The 12,575-nt window shown below is 41.0% G+C and overlaps 2 protein-coding genes across 2 annotated transcripts in view; both read left to right on the top strand.

Moving 5' to 3' along the window:
* timm8a (translocase of inner mitochondrial membrane 8 homolog A (yeast)) overlaps positions 1-12,575 on the top strand; it is a 72,975-nt gene that overhangs the window by 8,849 nt on the left and 51,551 nt on the right. The gene's annotated exons all lie outside the window — the stretch shown is intronic.
* The window catches only part of glra4a (glycine receptor, alpha 4a), a 50,448-nt gene that overhangs the window by 16,337 nt on the left and 21,536 nt on the right, over positions 1-12,575 (top strand). The gene's annotated exons all lie outside the window — the stretch shown is intronic.

The following is a 12,575-nucleotide window of genomic DNA, read 5'->3' as shown; positions in this document are numbered from 1 at the left end:
TGTTTACCACGTACCCACTATAGACCCCTGCATTGTTTCTCAAATGGACTGTGAAATCCTGTTGTTGTGTTTGGATAAGGAATGTTCGACCGACAATAACTGTGGTGCACTCAATAAATGTGTCAGACAGGAGCTGAATAGGACGCTTTTTTTCCCCCTTCAGGACACTTTCTTGTTCTTTTTATACCTCAGATATTTTAAGTGCAAGAAACAATTATGTATTCTGCAAGACCTGGAAGGACCTCACTCAAATACAAAACAGGCATTAAATCCGCTGATAGGAGGACAGGGAGGAAGCACAACAATGTGTGTCAAAAAGGATTACCTCTTTAGACTGTCTCAACTTGTTTTTCTCTAACAGGCTGAAGGATTACCACAGCCATATGTCTTTGTTCTCAAAAATACTAAACAAAACTGCAAGACATGCAGTGCGTGTCCAGCAGCCCGAAGAGGCTGTGAATGAGACATCTGCCTGAAGAAGTGCGCGGAGCAAATGAGGCGGTTCTGGAGTCCAGCCTCTGAGGAGCTGCTGCTGTCTGTCTCACACAGTCGCATGTGTTTATTAACACTTACAACACTTTCTCTTAAGCACTGGAATCACTACCTTCAAACATGTTTTTTTTATTAAGTGTGCATCCCAATTTAGATTTCAAAGCCGTATAATGTATATGCGAAGTTACAGGGAAAATTTGGACAACACTTTCAATACTGGCTTCAAAATAAATAAAGTCTGTCTGCGACTCTATGCTGCAGTTCAATCAATGTGTGCCCGCACTCCTGACCTCTCCAGACCATGGAATAGAGAAAAATGTAATTGCTTAAAAAAAAATGGGGGGAGGGAAATTCCCCAAAACTTAAGGGAAGTAGAGTCATTGTGTGCCTGTTAGTTACTACCTTCTTAACATGGAGGAAGAGCATGATCGAAGCGAAAAAGTGACATCTCGCGAGGTATATTGTTATGCTCCCTGCTTTCCGGCTACGATTCTCCATAATCCCTGGTAGAGGCAGCTCCGTGGCGGCTCTGTCATGACTGTGTTGGTTCCAGCCAGCAGCTTGATCAAGCGAAACAGGCCAGGGGCGACGCTTACAACTTCCTTCCTCCGTTGCTGTCACATCCAAAATATGGGTCACCCAGAGTGCACCGACTGTCTTTGTGTGCCACTGATTCTCCCTCAATGCACCTCTCTGCCTCTCCTGAGATGAAGTGCGCTTTCATCGGGCGGATTGACAGAAACACCCCGGTGGTTTATATTTTAGTTAAAGGCACATGGGGTGTTACTGACTTGATGAAAATGATTTAATACTTTGAAATTTAGATAAATTAAATGTTAAAGCTGGAGTAACTGATTTCTTTTCTTTTTGAAATTCATTTATTTTGCCACCATTGTACAGTATTGTAAACTCAGCAGAAAAAGCCTACACAGAGTGAGCATTTTATTTCATTTTATTTTAAATTAATTTATTTCAAGCAATGGCAGAGGTAGAAAAGGCCACATATTGTATTATGTTGAACAAACATAGTACAGTTTAAAATACGTAAAAGACGTTCCAATTATGTCTTAAAGGGAGTGCTCTGTAAGGGTTTCCCTCTCTTCAACAATACGTGAAGTACCAAGGTGCAGTATAAAGTTTGTAGTGCATTTTAGTAATAATAATAGCTTTATTTGTAGCACCTTTCACACAAAGTTGCAGTTCAAAGTGCTTCATAGCAGGACAAGCAATACAAAATAAGAGAGTATAAGAGAGTACTTCAGAACTATTTCACACAGTATTTCACACCAATCACAAATTAGCATACAACAAAAAAAGAACAAAGATTAAAAAAAAAGATAGAAACATGAAAATTGGATAATAGGTTAGTTACAAGCCAAAGTATAAAAAAGAGTTTTCGTTTTAAAAGTGCTAAGAGAGCAGGAGCTTCTAATGTTAGGAGGGAGAGAGAGTTCCATAGTTTTGGAGCATAGTTTAACAAAAGCTCCATCACCAATTTTATTCTCTACGTTTCTGGGAACTTCCAGCAGAGAGGCTGAAGAGGACCACAGTGTTCTGCTTGGATTATAAACTGCCAAGGAATTGGAGATGTAGGCTGGGCCTTGACCGTTCAGTGCTTTATAAATTAATAAAAGCACTTTAAAATCAATTCTAAAAGGAACAGGTAACCAATGTAAAGAAGCTAAAACAGTTATGTGATTTCTCTTTCTGGTACAAGTTAAAAGTTTTGAATGAGCTGCAGCATTTGTATTGTTTTTTTTTTGGAAGGCCATTGAGAACTGCGTTACAGTTGTCAATTCTACTTGCAACAAAAGTGTGCACTACCTTCTCAGCATCTCTTTTTTGACTCATTACATGTCGGATTCACACAATATTTCTCAGATGAAAAAATGCTATTTGTGCAACCTTGGTTATGTGTGCATTAAAATCTAGGTCAGGGTCGAATATTTGTGACCTTTGAACAAAGCCCGTCTTCACTTATTGCAGGTGTTAGCTCATCCATAGCTAATTGCTAATGCCTACGTGTCATCAAAACTAGCATTCTATCCAGGTTGAAAAGACTTCCATTTAACATCATCATGTTTATCATAGTTTATTCTTAAAAGTCATGCACTCTATATTCTTACAGAAGGGTAGAAGGAGTTGATCATTGTCTGTGATTTACAGTGAGACTGATAAAAGTTGACACCTCTCTTCATATTCATCTGTGAATGTAGTGACTGGAAATAATACATCATCACTGTACTCCATACTTCCCAATTAAATGTTGACTATACTTAGCCTGTTTGGCACATCTGTAGGAACGCAGATGGAGGAATTTCCCAATGGGAGAATATGAGGACACATTCTAACATTTGTGGTCATCTTGTTACGCTGAAATCTGCCCGCACTAACAACAAATCATTTGTGGCTGATCATGTTTTTTGTAGGTTCTATTGAAACAATGAGGCTGAATGTTGTTTAGGTGCTATTGTGTTATGAGGATTGTCAGTATACCACACCACCCAAAAACACAAGTGATGTGCATTAGTGACTCTTAAACATAATCATCATACCCTCTAATAGCAGTGGTTCTCAATTAGCATAAAGTGAACAATACGTGTATATCAAAACTATTATCATCTGTCATTTCAGTCAAAGCTTCAGCTTCAGCCAGGTTTCCTGCTCCAATGCTGCTGGTGTATTGTTGGTGTGTTCATTATAACATTGGCCCAATTAATGTGTATAGACCACCATACCCAGATGAACTTACTAGTGTCTATAGCAGTGGTTCTTAAACTCTGGTGCGTATACCACTGGAGGTATTTGGTACCTTTTCTGGTTTACACATGGTTTACAATTTTAGACAGAATTTAGTCCAAAGTTGAAAACCCCTTTTAGACTCGGTTTGATCATGACCTGACCTGGCCTGGTGTAGTGTTGATATATGACTCTTTGGGGATCTGTTCAATTCAAAGAACTGAAGACTGGATCTTTTTGTTTGGGTGAGTATGGTTAGTGCTCGTACTTCACACCTGGAAGGTCCCAGGCTTGATTCCCGACTGGACTGGGCCTTTCTGTGTGGAGTTTATGCATGTTCTCCCTGTGTCTGCGTAGGTTTTCTGTGGGTGCTACCACTGAAAACATGTACTACCATGCGTTGCATCATGGGTAAGGTAAATGTTTTGGCTACCAAACAATACTAGATACCGACAAGCAACAAGGAGAGCTATGATTCGGACAATTTCAATCACTGGAAAGTTGATGATTTAGTTTCTAGTTGCTGAGGATTTCTTGTTAGAACCAGGACTATGTTGTAACAAAAAAAGAAAAGAAAAAAAGACAAAAATGGAAAGAAGAATGAAGAGAGACAATAGTTAGAGACAAACTAATTTCAGACTGTTTGAAGGCGACTGACGGAAGCCTGGACGCATGGATATAAAATAGGCTGTTTACACCTAGAACAATGTTTACACCCCCCAAACAAAAACAAAAAACCTCAACAAAAAAATGAAAATAGGCAACAACGAAGTCCACGGTCTAAACTGTGGCCTCATGTCGCCGATATTGCAGAATATTTAAACTGGGATGAGAAATCGTTCTCCACCGGCTTCGTAATGAAACATAAATCTAAGTAGTAGTAGTAATATTTTTTTGATCGCATTTAGGTGTGAACAACCAAAACAATAACTTGACTTTACAAAAAGTCTTGTTTGGGAGGTGGACAGGAAACAAACTTTTTAATTGTGGCCAGACCGACCCATAAAGATTAGACTCTAAATTCATTTTATTTTTATATTTTCGTGATTGATCTGACGGTGTACGACACAGCGAATCAATCGATAATTTGACAATTTACCCCAGAGCAGACTTTTGGCTGTATCTTACCATCACAGCCAATGGTGAATTAATAATGACTAGTGTGGCGCTTTGATGAACTTGGAAATACAGGCTTGTAAAGTGCAATACAAGTGTAAGCCATTAATAATAATCATTAATAATAATAAAAAATCCATCCATCCATCCATTTTCTTCCGCTTTATGCGGGGCCGGGTCGCGGGGGCAGCAGTCTCAGCAGAGATGCCTAAACTTCCCGATCCACGAACACTTCCTCCAGCTGTTCTGGGGGGACCCCGAGGCGACACCAGGCCAGCTCGGAGACATAGTCCCACCAGTGTGTCCTGGGCCTTCCACGAGGCTTCCTCCCAATGGGAAATGCCTGGAACACCTCCCGCGGGAGGCGACCAGGCCTCCCGGAAAAATAATAATAGTTATTATTTTCTTTTATGACACCAGCCAGATTTCTATCTAAGACATGATTGCCAAAGGCACATCTTTTGATTCCAGAATTACAGTGGGACTTTTATTCTTTGAACAACGTGTGTGTGAATAAAATCTTGCACCACAATTAATGTAAAGCGGCTACAATGGTCTGACTAATAATTTAAGTGCAAAAAGCTTTCACTTGTGTAGTCTGCTCCATTGTTGGGCTGATTCCTGTGTTCGTTCAGGGAACTTCTGGGTAAAATTGACTGAAAAAAAGATCCAGGTCTTTTCATAATTGAGATTCAGTTCAAACCAATTACCTTAAAGGAATAGGCCACCGTTTTTTCATACAGAGATATGTTCTTACCTTAACTTAGACCAGTTGGTGTGTAACTATCTGAACTTTATGCGTGTGTTGTTAGCATTTAGCCTCTCTCAGCAAAGGTACAGCCCCAAACTTGGGTGAAAGTAAAAGCTACCAAGCTGTTCCACGTTTCCCTATTTAAATACAGTTACGTGAAAAGTTACACAATCCAATCCAATTCTAAGCGGAAAAAAAGGGGCACTATATTGTGAGGCGTAATAACACCAGGAGCACTTCCACGGCCACGCAGCAATATTGTCGAAACGTGTAACAGCTTGGTAGCTTCTAACTTAACCCCCGTTTGGAGCTATACCTATGCAGGGAGAGGCTAAATGCTAACAATATTTGCGTGACTGAGCGCACGCACAAAGACCAGACAGGTACGCCTCAACTCGTCTAAGCTAAGGTAAGAACATAGCTCAGTCTGGAAAAATGGTGGCCTATTCCTTTAAAGCTGATTTGGTCATGAACGTCACATCATCAGCCTGATGGTACTTGGCGGAAACTTTGAGAACCTCGGGCCTGCAGCAATGCAAGACCAGTGTGTGTGTGTGTGTTGAAAAAGGCTGTTGACTAAGGATAAGCTGGCGTCCATCAAGCCCCACAGCAGACACATCAAAGGACTCTTTTGCAGCCAGTACAGTGCATCTTCAGAAATACTGCTGGCTCTGCCTCGTGCACACACAGACAGACAGGAAGACGACATTCCACGCAGATATCAGACCTCAGATGTGAGAAAGATGGCCTGAATACTGAGAGGCCTGCAGTCAAGATATGAAGATAGAGCTGAGATTTCATGAAAGTTTCACATCCTGATATGAGAGGAGTTGGCTAGTTAAATGGGAGTGTTTATTCCTATTTTGAATTGGCATTTATGTGCTGTCAATTTAGATGGCATTTCCAGGTTGCTGAGAACATCACTACAGATTTACATACTGTATCTCCAACTTTCATTGAACACGGCTGAACTCAAACATGATGTAACAATGGAAAACAATAGTAGAAACAGTTTTAAGAAAAAGACGGTTTTGAGTACTGTTTTGTAGTGAGTCTGCGTTTCTGGACTGTGGGAGTGAGTTCCATAGGGTGGGGGTAGCGATGGCGAAGGCTCGGTCCCCCAAGGTCCGGCGATTAGTGTGGGTGATGGGAGTGAGGCGGTTGGTGTCGGCTGAGCGGAGGTGGCGGGTGGGTTGGTGTTTTTGCAGGAGCTCGGTAAGGTCGGGCGAGGCCAGGTCATGGAGGGACTTGTGGGTGAGGAGGAGGAGCTTGTAGTGGATGCGGTATAGAACGAGGAGCCAGTGGAGCTGTTGGAGGACGGGGGTGATGTGTTCTCTGGGTCAAGTGTGAAGAGACAAATCTACTTGCAGAAATGCAAACACAACGTAAATTGCGTTAGAGTGTGCAGTCAATCAGTTGTAGCTGTTAAATGCAGAAAACAGCATTGTGACCATGAATCTGTCAGTCACAGTCATTGCACTCCTGGAAACATCGTATTACTTGGATACTCTTGCTGTCAGGCCTCATTCCCACCAGATTAAACATTGCATTACACATAACCATGTACGGGCAATAGCACAGTGTTGCATTTTTAGCCCGGGTTAGTGCGGATTACTCTAAATCATTAACCTCTGGGGTTTTTATTGAGGCGGCTAAATATTCTTTAACATGCAGTAAGATTGTGTGATTATTGGCTCCTGGCCGCAGTAATTATGCTTCGCGACAAAACAAAAGATCAAAGTTAACACAGAGGAGAATAGCAATGGTGCACTTACAAAGGGGAGGGGTTAATTAGAGGCAAGGCTGTAAACATTACAGTGTCTAATGGGAATGCCTCGCAACAGCAAAATAAAGTAGGTCTGCGCCCTACCCTCATTTTACTGACTACTCCTTTGACTACATTTATATACACTAAACTAATTATTTAGCACATTGGAAGAGTGATGAATATTGACCTTAAATGATTTCATAATAGTAACGAGTAATTTACCTCTGGTCCAAATCAGACCTGCACCTAAACGTATATTATCTAGAGTATACATTATAGTATAAAAATGCAAATAAATGAATAGATGAGAAATATTGAGCCCGAAAATGTATTGATTATCTGTCATTTATTGAATGATAAGTCGATAGTTATCGTGACAGCCGTAGATGTTAGTGAACACCCCAGCAAGTTGGTGCGCTCAGGACCCGCTCTGGAACTCCATCTGGCCCTGGATTGTTGATATTTTGAGCCCGAGATTCGAACTGTTTTAGCAATTACAATAAAATACAACATTTTCTCTTTTTTGTAATTGAAATCACATGCTAAGTCTCCATTGGGCTTATTATTTGCAGAGTTTAAGGGCTAGAGTGTGAGGGAAGGAGGACACAGTTTGGAGAGGAGTTTGAGCTGTCTGCTTAAGTCGTAAGCCACTCAAATACACATTTCAATAAAGTGATAAGTGATCCAATCGTTAGCGGCTCCAATAGGCTCTTTTTCACTGTTGCTTGTTTGCTTGACTTCTATCTCTAGATTCTTTGTGTTTTACAACTTCTAACAGTTGAATTCCTTCAGAGGTAGATAAACATCTCCTACTCTGTGGGTTGTTGTGGGCTAAACTCTAGCACCATGAAGGAAGCCTCTGCGTGTTTCCCCATACCTGGAGGTGTCAGTGTCCAGGAGTGGCAGTGGTCACGTCACTGAAGATAAATGTGAAAGAGTAAATTGCAGTGTGCTCCGAATCCCATTCCACAATGAGCCTATTGATCAAAAGGGGGACAGGGTAGCCATAGGCCATCACATACAGTATAAGAGGACAAGAGCTCACAGACCATTAAAGACAAAAAAAAATGACATGTCAGTGTATTACCTTTAAGTATGGATCCATTTTGATAGAAGGTCTGTCAGAGGCATGAGTCAATCCTTACACTTGGAAGGGGTGATATCAAGGAATGCCGGCTGACTCCAACACAATGTTTCTTTAGTAGGAGAGCCATACCTGAGACGCAAGAGGACTTCAGGGATAATTTAAGAAGTGGGACATGAGAGTTCAGTGTTTGAAAAGGATGTGAGAGCACTTCTGGTTGAGTATTATGTGAATATGATAATAGTACTGATACCTGCACAAGCCTCCTATTCATGCTCCATAACACCGACCATTGATCGCAAACTAGCTAATAAGAATGAAATTGTTAGAATATATTTTTAGGACAAACAGCAATATTCAGTGAAAGGGAGCTTTCACTGAATATTGACTACTAAATTGACTAAGTTTGAGCTTAGTTTCAACCAAGTTTTAAAGGCGCATTGGGTTGCCTTGTGTATGAAATTTATATGAAGTATAAATAAACATGCCTTGCCTTGCCTTCTAATGTTGTCGTTGTCTGTCGGCATCCCTATTTTCAATACATTACAGCTGTAGGTGCTGCATACAGGACTTTGACAGTAGCAGTATACTGTATCTTATAAATACTGTATCTTATAAATATGAATTTGAATTACAACAAATCTATTATAATTCGATCCATGTTATTCTGGTCTTGACACTGTTTTGGGTTAGAAGAACTTTTTTTTTGTCACAAATAAAAATGATCAGCAATGCTGGATATTCTTGAAACAGTCTTGAGAAATTGTCAGTCCCTGGTGCATGGAGCTCCATAAAACACAGTAACATGTTGTTTTCCTGAACCACTTGCCATTCGTACAAAAGGTTGAAGGTGGTTTAATTAATGCCTGACTGAACACAACCAATTGTTCATTTTTTGGCTGCTTTTAGTGTTTGTAAACAGAAAAAGTTGGTGGACTGTGGAAAAATGTGTTTTTCCAGCTGCATATTTCAACATCCTAAACATACGATTTTGGCAACAGCCATCCTGCAAACTCCAATCAGTAATTCTACGAACCATATGAACATTTCATTGCTCGGATTTTCCGGTTTGTTTGAGGTTTTCTGAACGTGCAAACATTCTGACTTGGATCAATGAAGCGAATCCTTGTCCAGGTGAAACCATGGGGCTTGGTCCAGTTAAAACGAGCAATTTGAATCATTTAATTTGTGATGAAGTGGAACAAGGAGCAAACAAACCCTGGAAGTGTCTATTGTTGCAGGGCTTGTTACTTTCCACATCTAAACAAACAGCATGAACAGTGAAAAATAGCTCAAATGATCTCTAGATCAAATGATTCACGGCCAGATATGATGTAAAGAGGAGACGAAATATGATCCCACAAAAACAGATCACAGTTTCTGCTGACCACTCATAGAAAAAGCTAATGTTAGCTCTGGCTATATGGACCACAACTTTCAACAGCCTTACTTACTTTAATCATCATTTTGCAGTAATAAGCTAAAAAGGTAAACGTGATCACATTATACCTTTCAGTGCCTGTTTAACCCTGTGAACTTTAACGCTGGCTGGACTGTGGTCCTCAGCATTGAGAGGGAGAGAGCCTGGGCATTCTGCCCGGCTCACTCTAGTCTCCCACAGGAAAACAACATTGTCCAAGTTGCTCCGCCTCTTCTGCCGCTGAACACAGAGTTATGTCAGATATAATTGTACAAGGTAATCCAAAGCAGAAATCCCAATGGCCTTACATCCTACTCCATGTTTGGAAACTCTTCAATGACCAATAAAGGAGCTAGTGGAGAGGAAGAATACATTATGAAAGCTTTAGCTCGGTTGCAAAAGTGCTTTGTGAACGTGAACTAGGCCAGCTGAAAAAATAAATAAATAATACTGCAATATTGGTTCCCAATCAGTCCCCTTGACTCAGCTGTAAATAGATCTGATCTTTTAAAAGACCAGATACAGCTATACCAAGATTCAAAGGTGTCACAAAATTTAGAGACAAAAGAATTAAACCCTCATCTAAGATGCTTTGCCAATAAGAAAACTATTCTTGGAGGACTGGAAGAGAAGAATGATGAACTTTATATTTTGTACTTTTTTTTTATCCAATTACTCCTCGAAAAAGCTCTATTTTACATTACATTAGTGGGGACAATGTATTTGGATCGGAACTGTAGTAGTGAAAATACATCTTTACACCTGGTTGCCGTCATGATCAATAAAGTGCATTGTTAACAGTATTACAGTATAGTGACAGCTCCATCTTTGCCTCTGTTACTAGAAAGAGTTGTTGGGTTTTCCTGTCAGGAGTCTGGCACGGATGCTCTAAGGAAAGGGATGTCAGGTCGGAAAAGGTCGCACTCATTAAATGTCAGCAAAGAGCATCTTAATAATTTAATAATTCAGACAAAGGCCCACATAATTCAGTTTCGGAAGAGCTTGGAGAGGAGACTTCTTGGGGCAACACTGCTGGCGTGTGACACAGCCTTAAGATGTATCGACTAGAGTACAGTGCACTAACCTGAAGAGACCTCATAGTAAAAATCAGCTCCGAAAGAACAACACGCTGCCAACAAGACAGACAGCAGTTGGAAGGCGTCCTAGCTGTCAATGCGCGCACTTCTAAATCTCTTTCAACACACATCAATCTCGACACAAGTGGGCCACCGTTCCCCTCCTCGCCGATGAGTGCCAAAAAAAAATTCCCCCAAATCTCTTGACGCGCCTTAAATTGAGTTGTCTCCGCCTCAGTGTAATGTAAGATTTATTCATTGGTTTCAGCTCATGCAAAACGCTGGTTATAAATGCATAAGGTCTACTGGAGAGGTAATGTGCGCCCTGAGGGAGGAGATGGGAGTAGGGTGAGGAGTTCAGCGGTGGACCGAACCACAAAAGAGGACATGCACTCTCTGATGGCTCTGGAGATTGTAAAAAAAGAAAAAAAAAGAATAGTATTATGCAACAACATGCACCAAAGAACTGTGGGCTTAATTAGGTGCACACAATGTGGAGAAACAACTTTTACAGAATACAGTCGACCATTTTATCTGTTGAAAATCTTGGCTGGTAATTCTTGTGTGGATACTGGCATAGGGCTTACAATTTCTAAAGACTTTCTGGCTTGTCGGCTTTATTGAGTGGCGCGTAGCATGAAGGGGGGTTAAAGATCTGCGCACTACATTGTGAGCACCTTCTTGTATCTGCCTGAAAAAAATAGGATTGGATGATATGATGTGATTAGATGCTGGACCAACCCAACCAATATCCAAACTGTGCGACCACTAACTAATGCCATCACCATAACAAAATGGGTTGGGTTTACTTACAAAATGCCATTCAGCATAATAGCATCAATATTTATTTATGCTACAAATATTCTTCCTCATGCTTCCTCAGCCCCCAGAGTGAGTGGGGTGGCCCAGCAGAAATCAGGTGGCCCGTGCCACCCCGTGCCACCCGCTAGACACGCCACTGCTGGAGGCGCAATACATACTAATAAAATCAAGATGAAGCTAACAGGCTAACAAGTAACACTACCTGCAGGCTAGCACCACTTAAACAGTATTTACAGCCAAGTTTGAGTGAAAAAAATTACCTCCATATCCCTCTCTCCCTTTGTATTTTCTGTCAGCGTAGTATTTGCTCTCACAGACAATTAATGAGTAAAAAAAAAAAAGGCAACATGCTACGAAACCTGCAGTGGCGCTTATGGCCTCTGGGGCATGAGTTACTTAGTTCTGCTTTCATTTAAAGATTGTTTTGTTTTTGTAAGTTTGATAAGTGCAAGACCACAGTAGAGCCCTTCTCAGTTGCAGGTATATGGTATTTATTCGTCTCATATTGTGACACCTGTCTAAGGCTGTAGCCTTATAAACCAAAGCAGTCCTGTCCCTGGTGTATTGTGAAAAGGGCACACACAGGCCGTCCCTGACTCACAGTGGAAGAGTTTGGCTGTAAATCAATCTCCCTGCTCCGCTGAATGAGAGTAAGGGAGACTGAGGATGACAGATGTGCAGCAGTGAAGTGGATTCCATATAGCTGCGACATGTTAAAGCTTCTTCACTTACATCTTATGCACATCTAACATCCTTATCACGTCGTATCATGAGAATTTAGTTTTCAGTGGCTCAGGCAATTTCAGAAAAAAAGTGTACTTGATCAGAACCGGTCTGGTACAGGTGCAGATGGACAGAGGACTCATTATAATATCACAGACGGGGAAGGCATTTAGAGAGCGGAACTGGACGACAGAAATTATTTAGATGTGTATACTGTACACGCAAAGAAAAAAGCAGGCTTACTGAAACACGTGCAAATGAAATAAAAACACCACTTCAGGCAAGTTCTGATCATCAAAAGCTCATACGCTTCTGTCTTTTATAGGCCCCTTTTTGTCAATCCCCCCATTGTGGCTGGTTGCATAAGTCCTAACACCTTTCAAAATGCACCCAGACTGTTATGTAACCCACATAGCCCCTAACAGTGGCTTTATGTCACAGTCAACTTGCTAGAGTTCTGTGTGCGCACTACAACACAGTAATGCTATGGCTCTGGGGGCGGATTGACCTAACTCTGTACACCAAACACTGGGATCATGACAGTTGTGACAAACAGAGCAATAAAGTTCATCGCCAGAACAAGA

Source organism: Gobius niger (assembly GCF_951799975.1).
Source record: "Gobius niger genome assembly, chromosome: 5".
NCBI classification, from domain to species: Eukaryota; Metazoa; Chordata; class Actinopteri; order Gobiiformes; family Gobiidae; genus Gobius; species Gobius niger.
The sequence above is the reverse complement of the archived record's forward strand: the minus strand, read 5'-3'. Positions and strand labels throughout refer to the sequence as shown.